Raw genomic sequence first — 14,956 nt, forward strand, 5'->3', positions numbered from 1 at the left:
ACCTGGGTGGCACACTTGGTTAAGCATCCGACTCTTGATTTCAGCTCAAGTCATGATCTCGCTGTTCATGAGTTGAGCCCCACATCGGCTTCAGTGCTGATAGTGCGGAGCCTGCTTAGGATTCTCTGTCTCCCTCTCTCTGTCCCTCTCTTACTCGTGCTATCTCTCCCTCAAAATAAAATAACACTTAAAAAAAAAAAAAGATGGTAAAGAAAAAAAAAAGCAAAAGCAAAAAAAGTCATTGTATGACTTCTGACTTTGAAATATGCAAAGGTCAGTTTTTGGCTTTGAAGTTCCTTAGCCTCCAATGCCAACATGTAACTCAACAGCCAAACTTAACAAGGCTACACAATGAAGATTACAAGTTCATACAGGGCAGAGGCTCAGATCCCAAAGTGCCAAATACGCAATTACCGGCTCATCCTTCATTAGGTCACTAGCACCGGTATTTAATAGCTGTAACTTTTGTCACACAATCATAGAAGGGTAGAAAGAGTTACTTTATGCATTGTTGTTGCTGCATAATCAGGGTTACTTTAAAATGCCCATAGTGGTTTCAGAGAAGCATCCCAAGTAGTTGAGGACAAAGGAAATTCAGAATTTGTATTTATTTTGTTTCCACCATGAGCTATTCTGAGAGTCATAAAACAGAATGACATGAGTCTTTCTGCTTAGATCACCGGAATCAGTGACTCTTCCAAAAGAAATAAAGGAAGGTGAGTTGTGAGCTGGCTCCTTGAACAAGAATGACTCTAAGAGGCTATTCAGTAACTATTTTTAATCCATTAAAAATTTTTTTTTATCATGGAAAATTTCAAATCTATACAAAAGTACAGAGACTAATATAACAATCCCTGTAGTGGTCACAGAGCATAAGTGCTATCAATGCATGTCCCATCTTGTTTTGTGTATACATTTACTCCATTCCTGATCCAACTTTTTTCAGATTTTGAAGCAAATCCAAGACATAAAAGCATCTCATCTGTAAATATTTTAATTTCTTAATCTGAAAGATAATAATTCTTTAATGAAATACAACATTGATATTGGTTATTAAAAATATACAGTCAATATACTATTCAAGGTATACTGCTTTTTCTCTGCTCATTTGAGTTATGTGTGTGCATGTCTGTATAACCTGAAAAAAGCTTCTGTAGAGCACAAGAGTATGACAGTAGCTAATTCAGCTACACTAAATTTTCACCAGATGCTAAGTGCTTTAGCCATATTATCTTATTTTAATCCTGAACAAACCCTGTGAACGAGGATCTCAGCAACATTATTTAGTTACCCAGGGGTAAATCCAGGATTCTCAGTTCTGCTCACCTCCTTCCAAAGCATGGGCTCATAACCCACTACAGTGGGCAAACACTCTTTTATATACTGGCATTGCATTGCTGGCTAATCCCCCTAGTAGAGTATTTCCTGAGAAGACTTCCCCAATTGCAACAAGAACTGTGTGAGAATCAATAAGTATCCCAAAAAATGAATTATGGCAAAGGGACATTTTTGTGCACATCACTATGAAATGCATCGTCAAAATCTTGCCAAAAAAATTTTTTTGGTTTGGTTTTTAGTGTGTGCATGGAGAAGGAGTTCAATGAATTTTTTCCAATCCTTGCATGTACAGGAATAGGGGAGTGCACAGCAAATGTGTCTCTAGTGGTCAAATATTCTGAAGATCATTCACTGCTCTCTTCCAAGGAAGAGAAGCTGGTACATGGATAAGGGTGAAGAGGTGGCCGAAAAGAATAAGTTTAATATTATGATCATAATTTCACAACAAAACCATTTAGGACTGGCTTGTATTTTGAGTGTCTGGGTTTATATAAACTTGTAATTTTTTTTTCAAGGCAAGACTGATTGTGTTAAATTGGTAAAAGAATGTTGAAAGGTCACTGAAACAGCAAAAGCCTAAAATCTCATTGTATCATCAGTTAGATAGGAGTGCCATTCACGTATTACCTAACACAAGATGTTTAGCCATTCACCCACCCAACAAATCTTAGAGTACCATCTATGAATCACACAATATGCAAGGGGCTCAGAAGCCTGAATGAGACAGGAAACGGCAGGAGCCTGCCAAGGCAGGGGCCAGTAAAAATTCCAGTCTTTAGCCCAAGGAGAAAGAGAAACCATTGAAAGGTCACACACAGAGATGGATAGCATTAACTTGTGATCGTACAATGAGCCTCCAGCTACAATGTGGACAACAGATCAGTGGGGGAGGAGAGAACATGAGGACACTAGTTGGGAAGCAACTGAAGTGTTCAGAAAAGAAAAGATGGTGGCCTGGAGCAGGGTGTGGCAGGAAGGCAAAGGGAACTAGATGGACCCAAAACTAATAGGGGGGAAAAGTAATGGGATTCAGTAATGGAAGGATATAGACAGTGAAAGGGAAGAAGGTGTGAGCATGTTCTGGCTCACAGGATTTATTTTGGACATATTGAGCTATTTTTTAGGCATCCAAGTGGAGACATTTAGAGGCAGCTGAATATACATGGCTAGAACTCAGAGGCTGGGCAGGAGATACAAATTTCAGAGTCAATTAGCTGGGTGTGGATGAGTTCACCTGGGGAGAGGGAATGGAATGGGAAGAAGGCAGCTGGGGAACCGAGCCCTGCGAAGAGTATCCTGAGGATAAGGCCCCTGATCTTTATCACACTGGGACCACAAATACTGCTCATAATTTATCAGCCAGAGTGGGTAGCATAGTTGAGTGCCCAGGGAAGCAAGGGCCCCTCTTTTGCCTCTTAGGTGGGGCATCCCTAGTCTTGTCAAGGTTTAAAAGGGTTAGAAAATATTAACCTTTTACATTCAGAATCATCTAATGGGTTCTCTCTGGTTTTAACCCTCAACCTCTGCTACATGATGCGGTGCTTTTGTGAGCATAAACTTAAGTGTTCTATTTTAGGAAAATGTTCATTGCTTCATCTTGCAGGATACCAAAAATTTGGAAATAGGCCAAATTATTAATTAATAGGGGAATGGCTAAACAACTTATGGTATATACATGACAGAATTTTATGGGAGCTGATAAAATTTTATAAAAGATGAAAAATGGGAAATTTTTATGACAGAAGTTTTATCTTTTGAAAATTACTTCTTTTGTGATTATAAAATCATTTTCATCATATAAAATTTGATCATTCCTGAAAAATTATGGGGAAAACGATGACAGGCTCACAGTCTTCAAATCTTTTCTTCTCAATGCGACACTAATACACATTATGAGAAACTTACTTTTCTTACCTAACAAATATTTTGGACATATTTCTATATAGATCTACCTCATTCTCTGTAATGGTTATCTAAAATTCCGTTAGAAAGGTGTATTATAATTTAAATAGTCCCCCCTCCGTGAACATTTAGATGGTTTTTAATTTTTTGCAACTTCAAGCCAGAGGGTAATGAACATTACTTGCACACTTGTAGGAGGGGTTACTTGGGTTTAAGAAATAAAAATGCTGTGTCAAAGGATATAAATGTTTAAAATGAAAACAGAAGTTGAACAATTGCTGAAAAAGTTTGCATCAATTCATACTCCCACCAATAGTGTATGAGAACATCCATTTGGCTTCCTTATTCAAGTAAGACATAATCATCCTTAGGTCTTTGCCAATTTGCTAGGGAAAATGATCTCATTGTTTTAACTTCATTTCTTACGAATGAGATTAAGTTTTTAAAAACATGTTTAATGACCATTTGTATTTCTTCTGTCTGTTGCCTTTTCACATTTTTTACCCATTTTAAAGTTTGAGTTGTCTTTTTGATTATTATTATTTTTATTTGAGAGAGAGAGTGTGCATACAAGGTGCGGAGAAGGGCAGAGTGAAGGAGAATCTCAAGCAGGCTCCACACTCAGTGTGGAGCCCAGTGTGGTGCTCGAATCCCACAGCCTGGGATCATGACCTGAGCCAAAATCAAGAATCAGATGTTCAACCAACAGAGCCAACGAGGCACCCCTGATTATTTTTTAGAAGCTTATTACATATTATGGATGGTAGTGATTTGTTACATTGTTTGCAAATGTTATTGCCCAATTTGTTTTTAAGTTTTATTTACGGTAACTTTCATATTTTTGTCCGGTCAAATCTCTCAATCGTTCCTCTATGGCTGCTGTATTTCATGACTTATTTATAGGCTGATACAATTCCAGGTGGAAAAGCAGGATACAAAGATTGTATTTTCAATATTCTCTCTTTTTTAATGTTTTGGTTTTTTTTGTTTTTGTTTTCTGAGAGGGAGAGAGGGAGAGAGGCAGAGTGCGAGCCGGGAGGGGCATAGGGAGAAGGAGACACAGAATATGAAGCAGGCTTCAGGCTCTGAGCTGTCAGCACAGAGCCTGACATGGGGCTCAAACCCACAAACTGTGAGGTCATGACCTGAACTGAAGTCAGACGCTTAACCAACTGAGCCACCCAGGCGCCCCTCAATATTGTCTTAATTACAGTTGTTCAGAGGATAGAAAGAAGGAAGCAAAACAGGAGGGAAGAAGGAGAGATGGGAAAAGATAAGAGAGAAGGAGAAAAGTCTATTTCTGGGTGCTATGTTTATAAATAATTTTTCTTTTCTTTGTGCTAACTTTCTTATGGGAATCATGTATCATTTTGATAACCAGGAAGAAATCATTAAGATATATGTCCACATGTTTTGGCTTTAATTCTTTTCTTTGGTTTCTGTACCATTTATTGCTATAATTCCCAAGGAAGATATGTAGGGAACATAAACCACTGATAGATATGGAAAGGATTTCTTTTGGAATGCAGGCTGCAAGGGCATGTTGAAAAAAAACCAAATCAACTTACTTGCTTACAGATCCTGACAGAAGTCGGAAGCTCAACCGACTGAGCCACCCATGTGCCTTGCAACATCCCTAATTATTAAATGAAGTCCCCATACCATTTCTCCTCATGAAGTTTTGTGGGGCTGATCCATGAGAACAAATTAAGAACAAATACGTAGGAGCACCTGGGTGGCTCAGTCAGCTAAGCATCCCACTCTTAATTTCGGCTCAGGTCATGATCTCATGCTTCTGGAGATTGAGCCCCGTGCAGGGGCTCTGTGCTGACAGCACGGGACCTGCTTGGGATTCTCTCTCTCCCTCTCCCTAGCTTGCATGTTCTCTCTGTCTCTCAATAAATAAATAAACTTTCAAAAAAAAGAAAAAGAACAAATATGGGAAACATGAACATACATTATCATGAGGCTGAATGTAAAATGACTCATTTTCTAATGAATACAGAAAATCAAAAAACAATTTCCAACTCCGAAAGTATTACCAAATCTCCTCTGAGGCTCCTCCTACCCTTTCGTATTTCTCCCAACAGCTACTTGAGGTGGGAAATAATCATAAAAATGACCCTGTGCAAGTCTGGCTATTACACACCCTTTAAAACAGGGCCAGGGACTCACAAACTAATCCCCCCAGGTCAGGTGTTGGTCTCCATCCAGTTCTGGTGTTGGATGCACTTGATATGCAGGCAACATGTTTCCACCTTCACCACTGTTTATATACAAGACCCATTTAACCTGAGCAAAGGGACCAAGAGATTTCCCCTTGCCGTGTCTTATGGTTGGAAAACACGTACAAAGAAAACACTCATTGCCTCTCTGGACAAATGAAAGAGGCAATGAGTTTGATTAACGTCTACAGTGTGCAGATCATACATCTCTCTGGGGGCCATCAAATAAATGAGCCATCATGCTGACAGCTGAGCCTTCTCTCTAAATTTTTTCATTCCTAGCATCGCCCCTCCCCCTCCCAGGAGGGCTGAAATTCTCTAGCTGAAGTGGCACAAGTTTACTTAGTAGCTCCTTACAGGATTTTTATTTTATAGTTGCCAAGAAAACCTCTCTCACTGACTCTCCTTGCCAAAATGCTTCCTGCGTGATACCTGGCTGTGTTTGGCATGCACACAGATGCCCTCCGCGAGGGGAAGGAAGCAGGGAGGCAGAATGGAGGGCTTCACCAAGGAGATGACAGACCCTTGGTGGCTAGGGGTCTCGTGACCATTGGGCCTAGCTCCGACAACACAGAAAAGATGCTGGGGCAAAAGAGACACCTGCGGTTGATAGGCTAGGGGGGGATAAGGTGGTCAACATACTGAATTCTGCTCGGCTCCTCAGGCTTCCCCAGTGCAGAGAGGTGGGTGCAGCTGACCCATGGGAAATTACTTTCCAGGGCACCTTTGCTTCCCAGCCATAGAAATGCAACAAAGAAATGGATCAGAGAGTCACAGGGATCCTGAGAGCCTGCAAACTAGGGACAGGATAGTCGTGCAGGAGCCCTCTGCCTGCAAAGAGGACGCGTTAAGGAAGGTAAAGGAAGGAAAGATTTCGCAAGAGGAAGAATCAGAACACGGTAGCCTCTTAACCAATGTGATCTCAACGATAATTGGGGCAGCTGTGGAGTGGGGATGGGCAGGGGCAGATGGATCCTACGAGGCTTATGGTGGACACGTGGCACCAATACCAACAAACAGGTTGACAGAATGAAACTCTGTTAAACGTTAGAGGGCACGCAGTGCTAGGTAAGCGTTGGCCACTGTTGTCACCACTACTGTCGCCAGTAAGTGGATAAGTGTTGTGGCTGTCACCCTTGAAAGATCAGCCAGACAACTGAGGCATCAGTGCGAATACACTAGCAAGTGAAGGGACGATGAGACATCTTAGCCCGTCTAGCTGTGGCTGGTTCCCTCTATGGAAACCCAGGGCTCTTCAGACTTGGGGGTACTAGACTCTGCCAGCGGTGAGGCCAGTTCCCTGAACACATTTTGTTGAGAGAAAACAGCGTGTGAGAGGGGACGTGGATACCGCGGGGTGGGGGCAAGTGGAGGGAGGCGGGGTGATGAGGAATGCTTTACAACAGGAAGGAGTGCAGTTTATAGCACCGATCTCAGGAAGGGATATTCAGGCTGCTTTTGGCAACTGGCTAAACACAAACCTTTGCCAGCATTAGTAATGCCTTACGCAATATCAAAGGGGAGGGGAGACAGACTTCTGACTTGAACCAGAACTTTTGGCCACATCAGCAGGTCTCATTCGGTTACCTGCTGTCTCCATCAGAGATTAAACCTGAGCCATTTAAACGGAAGTCTCAAAAACCCAAGAAGGCACCTACGGTTTCAGAACCACTCCCAGGCCCTTGGAATTAAATGCGAACCTCACATGTGAGTTCTGGGTTATAGTTGGTATCACTTTGTTCTCTGTGTTTTGCATAAAGCCTTGTTTTCTCCAAAGTGATTACAGCCTCCAAGGGTAGGCCTGGAATATTTCTTAAGTCATTTCCAGCGTACTGATCACAGGCTAGACATATGACAGCAACACACATCTCAGTCCCTTTCCAGGGATTTACAGATCTCCTCCTAATGCTGGGCATATCACAGCAAAGTGTGCAGAAGACATCAAATTTACCCCTAAGAAGTTTCCTTTTGAAGAACTCGCTGCTACTTCCTGAGCACCCGCCCATGCTGTGTCCAGCACTTAGCCTTGCAAGACATTCCCAAGACATTCATTTCCCAAGACATTCATTTTGTTGAGTAATCCATTTGAGTAAATGTGCAGCCATCGGCCAAAGACTATTTCCAATTTTATGTAATAGTATCCTTAATAAAAGTAATCTCTGAAATGCAAACATCATTATAACTTCCTAAGATCTTAAAGGTAAACAATTCACAAATCAGGGAGAAAATTATTTTTTGGGCCTGTGTGTCTTATTTTTAGCTTAGAAAGTATCATCAAACCGCTAAACAAAAGGAACTGATAAAGAGACCTTGTGAGAGACTAACCTTCTTCTTGCCTAAATGTTGGACAAATCTTGATCCAATAAATAATGGTTACTTCAGTTTGGGCAATTTCTCAGCACCTCAGTTCCTCTGTTAAAACATTAAAGTGGCAAGGTGATAGACTTTAATCTAGTCACTAACCCTGGATTTCGCTCCACAAGTGACCTGTGTGGCAACACTTTATGCCCATATGTACATTACGGAGGCAATTAAAGATCTTTTGCAAATATCAGGTTTCATATACCATTAATAGTGGGGTATATTTTACATTTCCTAGAGAACTGGAGTCCATGCCGATAAGCTTATCTGTGATCAGTTCTGGAACACAGCAAATTCAGACTAGTAGCCAAGCATGGAGTCCTCACACACATGGACAGATAGCGGCCAAGGGCAAATTCTCAGCTGTCCTCGTAGGGAGCGAGATAGCTCCCCTATGCCTCCCTCACTGTGCTTCCTTCCCTAACTCCCACATGGTTATTCAACCAACCTCTGTCTGTCTGATTCCAAAAGGCAGTATAATGGAAGGTTAAGGGTATAGATTCTGGAGCCAGGCTGCCTGGGCTTGAGTCTTGGCCCTGCTATTTACCATTTGTGTGATCTTGGGCAAGTTACTTAACCACTCTATATTTGGTCCTCTTCATGAAATGCAGATAACCACAGTGCCTGCCTCATGAGAATGAAGCTATTTAATGTGAATTGTTTAGAACAGTGCCTGATTGTATTAAGTACTATGGAAGCCTGAACTATTATTTCCTCATCAGCAAAAAAGAGAACACATACGTGGCCTATTCCTTGAGATTTTTGTAAGAATCAAAACTGATGGTAGACACAAACTTTGAAAATACTAAGTAACATTCGAAATTTAGGAGTTTGGGACGGGTGGGCCTATTATATTATAAAGTGACACATCTGGCTTATAAACTGCTCTGTGGGTGATAGAGCAAGGAGCCAAAGGGAGTTTCTCATACAGTGCCAGGGCCTGGCACTAGCAATGGGCAAAATGTCTCAAGAACTGGTTAAGCTCCATCAGCCACAATACCTTTGTCTACTTTATCCGTCTTTGCTGAGGCCAAATTCTGAAGCATTAAGATACAGAAATTGAGCATTCATCTATCGACGGGCACTTGGGTTGTTTTTCATATCTTGGCTACTGTAAATAATGCTGCAATACACATAGGGGTACATATTTCTTTTTGAATTAAGTGTTTTCACTTTCTTTGGGTAACTAGCAGTGAAATTACTGGGTCATATGGTAAGTTTTTGAGGAATTTAAGAAACAAAACAAACAAAGGAAAAAAGAGACAAACAAAAAAAACAGACTCTTAAATATAGGGAACAAATTGGTGATTGCCAGAGGTAGGGTGGGTGTGGGGATCGATGAAGTAGATAAAGGGGATTAAGAGTACATTTATCTTGATGAGCACTGAGAAATGCATAGAATTGTAAATTATATATTGCACCTGAAATTAATATAACACTGTGTATTGATTATACTTGAATTAAAAATGAAAAGATACAGGAATTGATCTCGGTTCACTACCGACAGCCCTGCTCAGTGCAATGAAAAAAGGCTGGTTCAAGTTGAGGTTCATCCAGTTCCATCCCAGTCTGTCAAATGCATGAATGACCCATTCTTCTAAGCAGAAGAAGCCGAAAGAGGAACTGTGATTCTCTAGAAATAAAACAGGACTCCCAAGAAGTGGCATGCTATCTGTACCTCATAATGCAGTCAAAACTGAACTGGCACAGCCAGTCTTTGTTTTCCACCCTCTCCCTGCCTAATGATTTAGGACATAAACCCAACAGTGGATTCTGGTCTCATCCATTCAGTGATGTGATAAGACCCAGATTCTGCAAAGTTACTTTGGGGAGAAGTCATTTCCAGTTTTTCACTGTTACAAACAATGCTGTGATAATTGAACGTATCTTTTTAACATGTCCAAACCTATTAATATTTTTTATCATGTGTATGCACAAATGAGCAGTCAACTCCAGGTACCATGCTCACATTTAAGAACCTCTGTTAAGGCCACTGCATTGGTGTTTGCCTTCTTTCACCACAGGAAGCCAACAAAGATTATGGGTATTCAAACTAGCAGGCAGGCAGAGAGCACAAATTCCAAAAGCCTGGAATTACTGTTATTTTAGGTTATTTACGTTACTGTTATTTTAGAAATGTGATCTCCAGGAGGAGAAGTGCCTCCTGGTTTTCATTTTTCCATCTTTGTATTTTTGAACTCCCTTTGCACATAGTGGCCCCTAATGAATGGCTGTTCGTCTGAACGGCAAGCCCTTCTCTGCCCTCTAGTCCTGGTCTGGTTCTGAGACCCTTTGCACATAGTAGGCCCCTAATGAATGGCTGTTCGTCTGAACGGCAAGCCCTTCTCTGCCCTCTAGACCAGGACTAGTTCTGAGTCTAGTTCTGGGTTCTGAGACCCCAGCGAGGCTGGATTAAAGAGGATGTGGAGGACTGTTAGGCAACTGGGTGGATTCGGGTTTGTGCTGGGCCTCTGGCACCAATCCAGGACCTCTGACGCCAACAGGAAGCTGCCAGGACCTGCTGGAGTCCTGTCTCAGGGATGACCTAGGAGGACCAGGTCAGCACCCCAGGAAACTCCGGCTCTGAACACACTCTCGAGTACACGCTATTCCAGGCATTAATCCTTCTAGACAAGTCCTGAGATACCAAGAGATACCAGAAATGAAAATGTGCCCTGCTTAGTGACTGCCTGTTCGTGTTTGGCTTACAGGTGAGAGCAACCTTTGTTTCTATAAAAGAAGGATATTAAAAATTCCGTCAACTGCCTAAACAGGATTTACGTGAATTTAACTGGCTACTGTAGGACACAGAGAACCTTGCAGTGGCTTCTGTCATTAAGACAATGACCGTGAACAGAGAGCACAGGAGGTCAGGCAGGCTGGCTGAATGCAGCTGGGTAGTGGGGGTGGAGACGTGGGGGGGGGGGTGGTCAGTGAGCAAACTAGTGTCTCGGTGCACCTGGAACCTTCTGATGGACACACATCCTTCCCTCTCTCCAGAGGCATCATGGGGACTTGAGTGGGACAAGCTGGAATGCTGGTTTTACCTGGTACACTGTCCGGTCAATTAGTCAAGGGGCAAGAAAACTTTTCCTGAGCCAGAAAGCAGAGCTTCGAGACTCAGCTTTGTCACCTTGCTGGGTCTCAGTTTCTTCACCTGTAAATGATGGGATGGTACTGGATGACATGCCTTCCCCACTTCTCCGATGGGCAGTCAATCACTAAGAACTGACAATTACGCCTCCTGATTGTATTCAAAGCCAGACACCTTCTCTCCACCACACTGCATGGCCTCCATTCAGCCCCATCATTTCCCACCTGCATCGCTGCATCTCCTAACCGGTCTCACTACCTTCACTCTCCTCCCCTCTTCATGCTGGGCCAGTTGTTTTTCTGAAATTCAATTCTTGAATGTTTGACCCTCTAAGAGGCCCTGCCCAACTTTATCGGCCATAAGGCTCTACGGTGGGGTCTCTGTCTGCCCTGCAGCCTTATTTTCTCCCCCAGCGCTCTCCCCTGCTTCACATCCTCACGCACTCCAGGTACCCAACGCCGAGAGGTGGACCTCTCCCTCACCCACGTATATGCTGTTGTGCCCTTGGATGGGCACTCACTCATAAACCGCCACTGGCCTGCAATGAAGCAGAAAATGATTGAATCACAGTGAATAAATGGGGGAAGAAGAAAAATTAAGAGTAAGCGCTTGGAAACTTTTGTAACTACCTGACAGCAATTTTATGTCTGTTGAATCTAATAATAAAAATCTGGGCTCCTATTTCATGTCTTTTTAAAATTTTATTTTTCTAGTAATTGACTTTTATTACGTTTTATAAAAATATCAGTCCTAAATGGGTTGAAAAGGGAAAAACACAACAACACTGGTTTACCACCACAGACAGTATGGGGAGCTCTGGCCAGCACCCTTCTACCTTCCGTTCTCTTGGGCAGATGACTTCATCCTCGCCGAAGCTCTCTGTCTCAGGAGTCTTCTGCATCCCTTCCTAGACAAGCTTGGTGCCTCTCCTCCATGCACCAGTGGTATTTGGTGCATACTTCTAATTATAGCATTTATTGCGCCGACTGTAATTGTTGGTTTCCCTGCAGGTCCTTCCCATGCTTATTTCTGCTAACCTCAGAACAAGGTGCCTGGCCCAGGGCTGAGTGAGCAATTAAGTGTTGACTGAAATGAACAAGCCCTAAGTTTCTTACCCTATACTCTGGTTGCCTTTCCTTTACCCATATATTCCTTGTGTGTAAAATCCTTCCTGCCTGTGTTCTCTCCCTCTGATGCCTATTCCGTGTTCTCTACATTATGGAAGCTGAGGAGATGAGGAAGAAATGAGGAGAACTGCTTTCTGCATCTGGGGGTGAATTTCTGACACCACCCGTCAGGTTGTCCCCTCTTTAGCTCTCAGTCTAGTCCTAGAGTTAATATAAGGAAGCTGGGCTTGTAGCTACAACAACTGGTGACTAATGTGTGTGCCTGGTGATTAAGCATCCTTACAACAGCACAGTATTATAACCAGACAAGACAAATCACCCCTGTACCTCTTGCATAAAATTAAAAGGTCAGTCCAGGAAGAGAAGGAATAATGAGATTCCTGAAGTCCTTCATCAAGTTGAAAAGCTCATTTGATTTTTTTTTTTAAGTTTAATGGAAAACTCCAAAACCAGAAGGGATGGAATATTACATAGAAACTGCTTCAAAGCTCAATTTAAGCTCAAACCAAAGAACATGATTCCCATCATATGGAACTAATTTCTTTTTGAAAGTTGATAAACCAAAAATTGCACTGGAAAGCAGCCGGTTCCCTGCATTTTCCAGAGAAGGCAGTTTGGGAACACATTTCCTGAACCTCAGCCTCTTGGGTTCTACTCCTGGATTTTCCCCCTGACGCCATGGAAAAGTGCTTTCCTCTCCTCTCCTCCGCTGCAGAGTCCTTTTTAAAAAGGGTAACGTGATCACCTGCCCATTTACAGGATGTAGTGTATAAAATCATCCCAAGAGTTTCCCCAGGGCCTTTGATGCATGGAGTCAGGGAACCTAGGCTTGCTTATGGTTAGGAAAAAAGAAAACAAGCAAGCCCCAGAGATAGGACAAGTGATCGTTCTCCTATTGGAAAAGGAACTGTATTCCTCATTCAGATTAAGAAGCAGAGAATCAACTGATAAAGAAAATTATTAAAATTCAGGGTCTGAAAAAAATGACTTATTTTGAAAACACAACATTTTGATTGACTGATCTAGGTGATACACAAGCAATCGAGTTCCACCCCCTCAGATAAGTTCCAGTTTTGTTCTGAGTTTTATGACCATGCCAAACAGCGTTCTGTCTGCCTGTAGAGCTTGAATCCCATCGACACAGGTGTGGGCTTGGAATTTTTGATCTGGGCTGACACATTCCTGGCCAGGAAAGTGGTGCTCTCTCTCCTCCTATAACTTTCCACTGATGTAAATGAGGTCAAAAGTGCCCGGAGGCAGCAATGACAGGTGTGTGTGGGCAGAGAATCACGGGCCAAGGCAGGGCACACGCTTTCTCTTCTGTAAGAAGCATTTATACCATCCTGTGGGCATGCGTGGGGAAGGCCGTAAGCTTTATAGTTTATGCCACAAGGAAGTCAAGACAGCCTCCAAGCCATTGTTCTGGGGATGCCTTTTCTTTCTTGTGTGGCTCAGGAGGCACAAAGCTCCCTCTGCCCTGCCAGGCCTTCACAGTGTGGGACTCAGGGCCATCTGAGAGGTTCTGCCTGTTCTGGCCTGGGAGCTGCCTCAGCAACTCCTGACTCCTGGCTGTCCGGAGCCAAATGTAACAGGGGTGAGGGCTGTCCGGAGCCAAATGTAACAGGTGAGTGGCCAGAGGTAGTGCCCTTTCCTAGGGACAGCAAATATGGTCTGCTCTCCCAGGAGCCCAAAGGGCAGCCTCTGGAGTGAGCATTCTGAAGGCTGCTATTTGCCCTGGATGATGCTCACCTGCCCAGCGCTGGCCCTCAGAAACAGAGCCGCAGGCTTGATAATTCTCTGTCTTAACCAAATGGAGACTGCTAACTATCCCATCTGCTGGGTCAAGGAAAACCCCTTGGATATGTGAAAAGGGGAAATTGAGGGATAGTATTGGTAGAGGCTCTACCTGAGTCATTAAAGCAAAGTAAGATGACAGTTCGCTGAGTGGGGACTATGCTTTCAGGTAAATTCCAAGGCAACTGAATACAATCCTACTCAAGTCTCTGACCACTCCTAAGGGTCTGCTTTGTGAGCTCCTCCTCCTCCTTCTCCTCCACTCTCCCTTAAAGGGTAGGCTGTTCCCTAAGGCTCTGTTCTTGGCCCTTGCTTAGCTTTCTTTCCAGAACCACTGCTAGGCCAAATCGCACCTTAGCGCAAATTAGAAAAAGGCTCCCCTTTCCCTAGACATGTTACCACCAACTCCTAGAAAACTCATAGTCATTACACAAATCTTCAAGGACTCTGATGAAGTGGTCCGCTTAGAACTGTTCGGTGCACAGTCTGCCCAGTTGTACAGTTGTTCTGTGCAATTGAATCCCAGGGATTCAAATATCACCCTAAGACAGATGGCTCCCCAGTTCAAATCTCTACCCTGACAGCTCTTTCCAGAGATCTAGACCTTCATGACAAATAAGAAAGTAACTGATTTGGGGGCATAGCTAACCTTCAAATGGCAAAAGATGAAACCTAGATTTTACCCAACTGTCATCCTCAGTGAAAAGCCTTAGAGTTCTTAGCTGGGAATCTGGAAAGCATCCTTAATGTCTACTCCTTGGGCTCCATACCCCATTCATCAGTGTCCTCCGAGCTCTTCCTCCGCTGTATCACACTCCCTTCCTCTTCTCCCTCTTCTTCTCACTATCCTGGCTTGCTTCAAGTCATGCCTATTTTTCCCCCCTCTTTAGTTTATTTATTTATTTTTATTAATCTTTACACCCAACATGGGGCTTGAACTCACGAGATCCGGAGTCGCATGCTCTGAGCCAGGCAGGCACTGCACCATGCCTATTTCTTGCCTGACTTATTCCAAGTCCTCCTACCTGAGCTCCTGGTTTCCAGGTTTGTTCCTATGCACTCTGCTTAACTACAGTTATTTCCTGTTAGTCTCTTTCTCAAAAACCTCTGATGGC

General features: G+C 43.0%; 1 protein-coding gene and 1 long non-coding RNA gene across 6 annotated transcripts in view; one reads left to right on the forward strand and one right to left on the reverse strand.

Moving 5' to 3' along the window:
- LOC147579922 (uncharacterized) overlaps positions 1 to 11,601 on the forward strand; it is a 79,804-nt gene extending 68,203 nt beyond the window's left edge. For both annotated transcript variants that reach the window (XR_015252324.1, XR_015252325.1), the window contains exons 5-6: positions 10,331 to 10,537; positions 10,827 to 11,601. This is a non-coding gene — a long non-coding RNA (uncharacterized LOC147579922). The remainder of the gene's footprint in view (positions 1 to 10,330; positions 10,538 to 10,826) is intronic.
- Positions 1 to 14,956, reverse strand: part of PRKCH (protein kinase C eta) — a 234,284-nt gene that overhangs the window by 32,842 nt on the left and 186,486 nt on the right. The gene's annotated exons all lie outside the window — the stretch shown is intronic.

The sequence above is a fragment of the Puma concolor genome, chromosome B3 (assembly GCF_028749965.1).
Source record: "Puma concolor isolate L17-30 chromosome B3, mPumCon1.1.hap2, whole genome shotgun sequence".
Lineage (NCBI taxonomy): Eukaryota > Metazoa > Chordata > Mammalia > Carnivora > Felidae > Puma > Puma concolor.